This window comes from Palaemon carinicauda, chromosome 17 (genome assembly GCF_036898095.1).
Source record: "Palaemon carinicauda isolate YSFRI2023 chromosome 17, ASM3689809v2, whole genome shotgun sequence".
NCBI lineage: Eukaryota > Metazoa > Arthropoda > Malacostraca > Decapoda > Palaemonidae > Palaemon > Palaemon carinicauda.
Genome location: NC_090741.1, coordinates 102,003,119 through 102,011,457, shown reverse-complemented (window position 1 = coordinate 102,011,457; position 8,339 = coordinate 102,003,119).

Here is an 8,339-nt window from a genome sequence, read left to right as displayed (position 1 = left end):
GTATAGGTGCTGCCTCTTGGATACTGAAAGTAGAACTTTGTGAGGCATCTTCCTCATTTGGTGACGATGCCATCAATTGTGAGTCGTTGCTGCCTCCTTCCTTGTCTTTTGCAGCATCAAATAACAACAAAGGATCATTTCTGTTATCCTTTGGACACCTCTTGTCAATTCATGTTTTGAAAGTTTTAAGTTTTATGGGACATAGGTAACCTTTATCATACTTTTCTTAATTCAAAGGATATATTCCAGTAGCATTGAAAGCTGCCTTTACATTCCCAGTCGAAAATCCCTGCTTCTAAATACTGTACATCTTCACAAATCCTAATTTTTGCAATGGTGCCCGTGCTCCGGTCTGATTCACATTCTGCATCATTGCTGGTCATACAAAGATTCTAATGGGGCGAAACAAGCAACATTCAATGACTGTAATAAATCTGTACAATGTGCAGGAGGTTTAATAATACTGAAATTTTCTTGTTTTGGTATTTTTATTGTTTGTAGCGATGTATGGCTCAGATGCCCAGACAAAATCTGGACAAAAGGGTGGGTTTCTTTTGTTTTTTCCGCAAAACGTTTTAAGAAGTCCTCTCAACTTATACGGGTCATCCATCCAGAGTCTGATACACCATAATGAGTTTCTTGTAATGCTGCAGTTCCAATCCATGAAGACTGCACATTTTTTTTTTTTTTTTTACCCTTGAACACAAAGGATCCAGTGCTGGTCCATCAGCAATACATTTTGCCAAAACAGTTATGTTTTCACGATTTGTTCCGCGTTACTCTTATAGTCTTGTTCCCTTTAGACTGCGTTTACAACAAGCAAATCGAATCGATTCAATTCATGGAGAATCATCCCAATTCATGATTCGTCATGATTCGCCACGTTAAATTCAATGGAATCGTTTACACCAAGCGAATCGAGTCAATTCAAATCATGGAGATTCATGGTGATTCAGAATCACTGATGCGCGCGATCCCATTTTTTCATCAGTCAAGGCGAATCAGCCGAGCAGGAAGCATATATATATATTAAGTTTATTCACATTATATTGTCAGTGATTTTATATATTCAATTCATTTATTTACTCTCCTTTATTTAACTCTTTTTGTCAATCTTCCGTTCCATGCGTTCAGGTCTCTCTCTCTCTCTCTCTCTCTCTCTCTCTCTCTCTCTGCATATTTGAGTATGTAAATTGCCGTACGTTGCAGTTTGTATGCCTGAAAGTCATCTAATTTCATACCTTCTTCATTCTTCTTTTTCAACGCCTTTCAACAAGCACTAAGAAGTCATAAAACTTCTCCGGATTATTGACCAAATCTGGGAACAAATGTCCAAAGCTCCCAGATTCAGGTCTTCTTGAATTTATTGGATGCACCCATATAATCGTTGCACTTGCCTCCGCCTCTGTCTACGCTTTCTCAGCCACAGCAACAATGCTATTTCTGCAACAGCAAAGACGTCCATACTCCCCGAAGGCTGCCTTGGTACTGAATGATGTGTTAATCAGATTCAGTAGGTTGGAACTATACCGATTCAAAATGACTCGAGTCAAATGATTCTCCATGAATTGAATCGATTCGATTCGCTTGGTGTAAACGCAGCCATACAATGTGACGGGCCGGGAGAGGGTTGTGAACTCAAAGGCAGGATGCAATCAACTGAGTTCACAACCCTCTCTCGGCCCGTCACATTGGTGACCCCGGAGTGACACGAACACCCAGCCTTCTGAGGAATGCTTTCGGACTGCGTCGGATCACAAGAAAAGGGCCCGTGTAAGGGGGCGTTAGTGGTGGCTTGGTAGTGTCGTTGCGTAGGAAGACGTGCGTTGCAGAGTGCAAGTCTGTTGGTATGTGATGCTTTGCTGGGGGCTGGTAAGTCTGGCGGCATGGAGTAAATTTTCCCACGATGTGACGTATGCGCTGGAGATCGTCGGAGGAGGTTGTAGAAGGAAAAAATTCGGCAGGGACGACCAACAGGTCGTCATACACCATTTCAGCTGCCGAGACGTCAAGGGTGTCTTTAGGAGTAGTCCTTAGTCCCAGGAGGACCCAGGGAAGCTGAGTAAACCAGTTGGAATCCTTGCAGCGGGACATCAAAGCTGCTTTGAGGGTGCGATGAAAATGTTCAACCATTCCATTGGCAGCTGGGTTGTAAGCCGTTGTCTGATGTAGGGTGATGCCCAGGATATTCGCTAATGATGTCCACAATTGAGAGGTGAAAGTGGTTCCCCTGTCAGAAGTAATATGTTCAGGGATGCCAAATCTTACAATCCATCCAGAGAGTAAGGCAGATGTACATAAGGCGGACGTTGCAGTTTCCATGGGAATGGCTTCAGGCCAACGGGTGGAGCGGTCGATGACGGTAAACAGGTAACGATGTCCTTGTGATGTGGGTAGGGGGCCTACAACGTCGACGTGAATGTGTGCGAAACGACGCTGAGGTTGAGGAAAGGTGCCCACTCCTGAATCCATGTGTCGATGTACTTTGGAAGTTTGGCAAGAAGTACAGGCGCGGACCCAATCCTTAGCATCCTTAGAAATGCCGTGCCAAATGAACTTTGCCTTCAGCAGCTGTGCAGTAGAACGGCATGAGGGATGTGAAAGGCCGTGAATGAAATCAAACACCTGTCGGCGCATGGGAGCAGGAATCCAAGGTCGCGGTCTGCCAGTACTGACGTCACAGAGGAGGGTGGTGTTAGAGTCTTCAAGGGAAAAGTCTTACCAACGGAGGGACGTGCAGGATGTCCTACATGCTTGATACTCTGGATCCTGTCGTTGGGCTTCAGCCAGGGCGTTGTAATCCAATCCCAGTTGAACGGCAGCCAACGTGTTTCTTAACAGGGCATCGGCAACGGGATTCATTTTCCCAGGGACGTATTGAAGGGTGCAATTGTATTCAGCCACGGCGGAGAGATGTCGGCGTTGCCGGGCGGACCAGGCATCAGACTGTCGAGTAAAGGCGTGCACCAGAGGCATGTGGTCTGTGCGAATGACGAAGGGCGTACCTTCTAAGAAATGGCGAAAGTGATGGACAGCCAAGTGCACCGCCAGCAATTCTCGATCGAAGGTAGAATAACCCGATTCTGCCTTGGATAGTTTTCTGCTGAAGAAGGCCAATGGGTGGGGCGAGCCGTTGACCACCTGCTTGAGTACTGCACCAATAGCGACGTCGCTGGCATCGGTGGAGAGAAGGAGAGAGGCGTGTGGGATAGGAAAAGTGAGAGCCGCAGCAGTTGATAGGGCCTTCTTCAGCAGAAAACTGTCCAAGGCAGAATCGGGTTATTCTACCTTCGATCGAGAATTGCTGGCGGTGCACTTGGCTGTCCGTCACTTTCGCCATTTCTTAGAAGGTACGCCCTTCGTCATTCGCACAGACCACATGCCTCTGGTGCACGCCTTCACTCGACAGTCTGACGCCTGGTCCGCCCGTCAACGCCGACATCTCTCCGCCGTGGCTGAATACAATTGCACCCTCCAATACGTCCCTGGGAAAATGAATCCTGTTGCCGATGCCCTGTCAAGAAACACGTTGGCTGCCATTCAACTGGGATTGGATTATAACGCCCTGGCTGAAGCCCAACGACAGGATCCAGAGTATCAAGCTTGTAGGACATCCTGCATGTCCTTCCGTTGGGAAGACTTTCCCCTCGAAGACTCCAACACCACCCTCCTCTGTGACGTTAGTACTGGTAGACCGCGACCTTAGATTCCTGCTCCCATGCGCCGACAGGTGTTTGATTTCATTCACGGCCTTTCACATCCCTCGTGCCGTTCTACTGCACAGCTGCTGAAGGCAAAGTTCATTTGGCACGGCATTTCTAAGGATGCTAAGGATTGGGTCCGCGCCTGTACTTCTTGCCAAACTTCCAAAGTACATCGACACACGGATTCAGGAGTGGGCACCTTTCCTCAACCTCAGCGTCGTTTCGCACACATTCACGTCGACGTTGTAGGCCCCCTACCCACATCACAAGGACATCGTTACCTGTTTACCGTCATCAACCGCTCCACTCGTTGGCCTGAAGCCATTCCCATGGAAACTGCAACGTCCGCCTCATGTACATCTGCCTTACTCTCTGGATGGATTTCAAGATTCGGTATCCCTGAGCATATTACTTCTGACAGGGAACCACTTTCACCTCTCAATTGTGGACGTCATTAGCGAATCTCCTGGGCATCACCCTACATCAGACAACGGCCTACAACCCCGCTGCCAATGGAATGGTTGAACGTTTTCATCACACCCTCAAAGCAGCTTTGATGTCCCACTGCAAGGATTGCAACTGGTTTACTCAGCTTCCCTGGGTCCTCCTGGGACTAAGGACCACTCCTAAAGACGCCCTCGACGTCTCGGCAGCTGAAATGGTGTATGGCGACCCGTTGGTCGTCCCTGCCGAATTTTTTCCTTCTACAACCTCCTCCGACGATCTCCAGCGCATACGTCACGTCGTGGGAAAATTTACTCCGTGCCACCAGACTTACAAGCCCCCAGCGAAGCATCACATACCAACGGACTTGCACTCTGCAACGCACGTCTTCCTGCGCAACGACACTAGCAAGCCACCACTAACGCCCCCTTACACGGGCCCTTTCCTTGTGATCCGACGCAGTCCGAAAGCATTCCTACTAAACATTCGGGGCAAAGAAGACTGGGTCTCCATTGATCGTCTAAAACCTGCTTATCTTCTGCCAGATGACCCGCTTACAGTTCGCCTCTCTAGATCAGGGCGCCCTATTTAACATGTACAGTATGTCATTTTTAGGGGGGGGAGCCATGTACCAACCATGTGTCACACAATTGTACATAATTATTTTGTATATATTATGCTTGTATCTGCGCTCTTCCCTCGCACTAAAAAGAACCTGAATGATCATATCTCCGGTTTTGCTCTGTAACATTGTCTGTCTCTCGAACATGTTATGTCCTGTTGCCTTGAGGTTTTGTATATAAAGGAGAGTGTTCCTTAATAAACAACTCAGTTGATTGCATCCTGCCTTTGAGTTCACAACCCTCTCTCTCTTAGGGCCAATCTTTTTTGTTTTCGATGGATCAAGGGGAAAGAGTTTCATCAAGGTTCCAAATACACTCAGGACGATCGGATATTTCAAGTCGTTCCATTGCATTAATCAAAGCTCATAGTATCCACAGATAACAAAAAGCAAGTTTGAACAGGTTTCAATGAGAACCAAGTATATCAGCACTTGCACAGAATATAGTTGCTAACCTCAGTCATATACTTTACTTGATATTAGATAACTGTTACATGTTTATAAAGACTGTATTGTTGTAAAATAAAAAGAAATTTCAGGGTTGGCATGGAAATGTGTGTCGAACTTCTTTAGTAAATAATAAGAGGCGAAATACTAATCAAATTAATTAAGTATTGTAAAGTATATTTCGTTCTTTTTAAATTAAATAAATGATAAATAAATTGAATATTATAAATAATAGTATAAATAAAGTATAAATGTTTGAGAGATGCCGCGAATTAAATTACTTGTAGAGTTGTATGGTCGTAAGTAATTGGATTGTTACCATTTAGCTCTTCCAAAAAACTAGTTCAGTAGTGTGCGGTAGGGCGGAAAAAATAAAATGGGGAGAGTATTTTTCCCTCAGTAGTAGTCAAACCTCCGCCAGAAAGACAGTTCTCTCTCTAAAGTTTAAATTAAGTGATTTAAATTACAAGAAGGGACCAACTTCATAAATTCCAAGGAGCCACCAATTTGGAAAGTCAAATTCGCTAGCTAAGTATATTTTCTGTTTTTGTTAACATGTAATAGAGAATAGAAACTATGCGTCTTTGAAACCTTAGCTCAAACAGGTTGGTTTCTGAAGTTGGTTCTAAAATAGGTTCCTTTTGTTAATTACGATATTTTTTTCTTTTAGTATATGGAATAAAACATGATAATGGAATTGAAAATAAAGTTTGGGGTAAATAATGCTAGGGTATGGGGAAAAATAAATCAATAATTCTGATTTGTTTTTGCCCCCTTGGGAGAACCGGGGGGTCATTCTGATTCATTCTTACCCCAAATTTAGCATATTTGTACCAATTGTGGAAGAAGAAATTAAAGTTATTTAGTGCTTTTGGGAGCTTTTAGGATATTTTTTTCGGACGTTTAAAAAAAAAGTAGCTATAGCTGATTGTATTTGTAATAAACCTATTAATAGGTTGGTCAGAGCACCAGCCATCCATTGAGATACTACCAATAGAGAGTTATTGGGTCCTTTGACTGGCCAGGCTGTACTACATTGGGGCTCCCCCCTCTCTCTCTCTCTCTGGTTACGGCTAATTTTGTCTTTACCAGCACATAATGGTCTGACATATTCTTTCCACATTTTCCTTAGTCCTCACACCTGACAACACTGAAAAGGCCAATCAATTCTTTGCACAAGGGGTTAACTACTGCAATGTAATTGTTCAGTGGCTATTTGCCTCTTAGTATGGCTAGACGAGATTTTTTTAGCTATGGTAAGCAGTTCTTCTAGGAGGACACTCCAAAATCAAACCATTTTTTTTTCTAGTCTTGGGTTGTGCCATAGCCTCTGTACCATGACCTTCCACAGTCTTGGATTAGAGTTCTTTTGCTTGAGGGTACACTGAGACATGCTGTTATGTCTTATTTCTCTTCCTCTTGTTTGTTTTAGAGATTTTATAAGATGTAATTTAATGTTGTTGTTCTTAAAATATTATATTTTGACTGTTTACTACTTCTCTTGTAGTTTGTTTATTTCCTTTCCTCACTGGGCTATTTTTCCCTGTTGGAGCCCTTGGACTTCGGGCATATTACTTTTCCAACCAGAGTTATAGCTTCACTTGTAATAATAATAATAATAATAATAATAATAATAATAATAATACACAAGATGTATTACAACCATGAATCAATCACCTCAAGTCTAACTATAATGAAAAAGAAAGTTCTGTATAAAGCCGATTCCTTCATGCTCCATCAACCCCTCTAATTTTTCCTACCATGTTTCACTATATTCCCTCATTTCCTTTCTTCACTGGACTACTTTCCGTGTTGTAGTATTTGGTCTTGTATCATTGTACTTCAACGAAGGCTTTAGCTTTGCTAGTAATAATTATATCCCCCGTCAACGCCCCAGCACCAGCCACACCCACGCCCCCTGAGATTTCTGCTCTTATCTCCAAAGGTCGACAAAATTCATGGAGTCATTAAGTGTTTTGTCTTGGAACATATACGGGATCAAGCGGAATTTACCTGTCCTTAATGAGTTCTGCAATGATTTCCGTGGCATTATTGCACTGCAAGAAACCTTACTCCTCCCCCATGACCTGGCTATCAGTGATTCGGTTCATGTTGATTATAACAGTTTCTCTATCTCGTCGATGGTTACTCACGACCACATCATTCAAGGTCGTCCGAAAGGAGGTCTCTCATTTCTGTGGCATAGATCTCTGGATAAGTGCGTGAAACCAGTGACGTATCAAACTGACAGACTTCTCGGCCTGCAAGTAACGATCGAAGGTAAAACCATATTAGTGATTAATGCATACTTCCCCTGGGAGTGCCAGTCAAACTATGATCAGTATTGTATATTACTAGGAGAAGTCCAAGGTATTATTAATGATACCACCGCTGACCATGTGTGCATAATAGGAGACTTTAATGCGCACCCATCCAGACTTTTCTATGATGAATTACAGCGTCTCTGTTCTCAACAATCTCTTCAAATTAGCGATGTTGCCATCCTGCCTCCTTCGACCTTTACGTACATGCAAAACAGAAATAATATGCCCATCACATCCTGGCTTGATCATTGTATTACCACTGACCGCCTGCATAGCTCTATCACTGAATGTATTATACGATACGACCTTTCGTCTGCATTCGATCACATACCCATACAGATCACATTTCACACACCCTCCCTCCTGGCGGTACTCATCCAAAGGGAGAGGCTACCTTCCATCTCATGGGATTTCTCCAACCTCCAAAAATCCACTGCATTCAAACGCTTATCTAAAAGTAATCTCCGCTTGATAATTCAACCTGCTGAAGCCCTGCTCTGCAATAATATTAATTGCCGCAACAAACAGCATAAAACAAATCTGAAGGAATTCTACGTAAATATCATAAATGCCCTACGGAGCTCGGGAAGAGACACGTTTAGACTCTTTAGAGGTAACCATCGAAACATACCTGGTTGGAATGACTTAGTTAAAGACCTCTATGCACACTCTCGAGAAATGTTCCTTCTTTGGAGGAACGATGGTAGCCAGAGAGAAGGTCCCCTCGCTCTTCAGATTAGACAAGCGAGAGCCCAGTTCAAACTTGCTCTCCGTCAATGTCGTAGCAACGAAAATCAG